Source organism: Lampris incognitus, chromosome 14 (assembly GCF_029633865.1).
Source record: "Lampris incognitus isolate fLamInc1 chromosome 14, fLamInc1.hap2, whole genome shotgun sequence".
In the NCBI taxonomy this organism is placed as follows: Eukaryota; Metazoa; Chordata; class Actinopteri; order Lampriformes; family Lampridae; genus Lampris; species Lampris incognitus.
Window position 1 is genome coordinate 10,890,246 of NC_079224.1, and position 1,861 is coordinate 10,892,106.

The window sequence follows — 1,861 nt, forward strand, 5'->3', positions numbered from 1 at the left end:
AAGGGAGGCAAGAATTTGTGTATTATGGTCAAATTTCAGTCATGGTGATGAGTATGTGACTGCCATTGACAATCTGCAGCAGGAGTTGGGGCATTGCTTTTCTGATTTTAAGACTCACAGCACCACTTAACAACTATTTGCAGACCCCTTCTCCTTTGTGGACAGTGCTCCAAGCACATTTCAAATGGAGCTCATAGACCTGCAGTGCAACACTGAGCTCATGGCAAAGTTCAGAGAGAGAGACAAGGAGAGCAGGAGATGCTTTCCAAAACATTCCCACAGTTGTCCAAACTCTTCAGGCAGGTCATGTATCTTTTCGGCAGCACTTATCTGCGTGAAAAGCTGTTCTCAGCTATGAACTTTAATAAGTCAAAGCATAGGTCCAGACTGACCAATGAACATCTCTAGGCTGTCCTCAAGAGTGTCCACTGCCAACACGGTCTCACCAATCTGCATACAAATAACACGATATTACACTTTGCGCGCAATGCATACGCCAAAATCCAATTTTGTGTGCAGACGATACGCCAATCCTTTCCATTAACATCTGTGGAGAGCTGGTGCGTCCAAATACCACGCATCACCTTCAACAGTCATGACGTCACCAGCAAGGCTCAGTTCGCCCAGTTCAACCAGAAGCGCGGGCATCCACAACCAGGGTTAGGGTCAGGGTGAGGGTCAGGGTTAGGGTTAATAAGATAACAAATACTACCGCTAATACCATGATGTGATTAAAAAAAAGGTTGTTTCCCCTGCTTACCTGTTTGTGGATGTCCGCGCATCAGGTGAACTGGGTGAAATGAGCCTCACGGGTGAACTGGGCCTCGCTGGTGACGTCATGACCGTTCAAGGTGATGCGTGGTATTTGGACGCATCAGCTCTCCACAGAAGTTAATGGAAAGGATTGGCGTATCATCTGCACGCAAAATTGGATTTTGGCGTGTGCATTGCACGCAATGTGGTGAGACCGGGCTCACTGCCCTGTCCCTGAAAGCAAATTTGCCTCACCTGTGTCAGTAGAAGTACCAGGTTTCTGGAAAGAAGTAGGCTAAACATGTAGGCGTAGGCCAGGCTACACTCTGTGCATAGTGACCTATTCATGTGAAAAGTGAAATAATAATAAAAGACGATGTGAAGGTTATATAGTCGGAACAGTTTGTTCTTCGTCCCTGTTGCACCGGACCTCCTCCATAAGACCACCTGTCAGGTGGCCCTCAGGAGTTTGAGACCCCTGATCTATAGCCTTAGTCCTCTCTAGTGGAATCCTCCAGTAACACACAAAGCACATAGTCGAGTATGTGAACAGTTCCGTTCATAACGCAGATGGCTGTGTACGCGAATGCGGTGGGTAAAAATCAAGTATAGATCTCCCGTCTTAGCGATGGTCGCTGAAGCACTGATGTTGGGAGGGATTTCGCACACTTATTCACAATCGAACTCAAAACAAATGGCGGATTTAGGAAAAACACATCGTATTTTGAGAAGGACGGAAAAATCAAGTTTTGACAACCACCAAGCCGCGGCAGAGGGTCTGCGTACGTAGGGCGTCCACGTGGAGATTACTGTTGAATTAATGTTCATATATGTCTTTAGGGGCGGCACGGTGGTGCGATAGCGGAGTGGTTATTGCAGTCGCCTCACAGCAAGAAGTGTCCTGGGTTCGAGTCCCGGGGTAGTCCAACCTTGGGGATCATCTTGGGTCGTCCTCTGTGTGGAGTTTGCATGTTCTCCCCGTGTCTGCGTGGGTTTCCTCCGGGGGCTCCGGTTTCCTCCCACAGTCCAAAGACATGTAGGTCAGGTGAATCGGCCGTACTAAATTGCCCCATAGGTGTGAATGTGTTGGCCCTGTCTGATGGCCTGC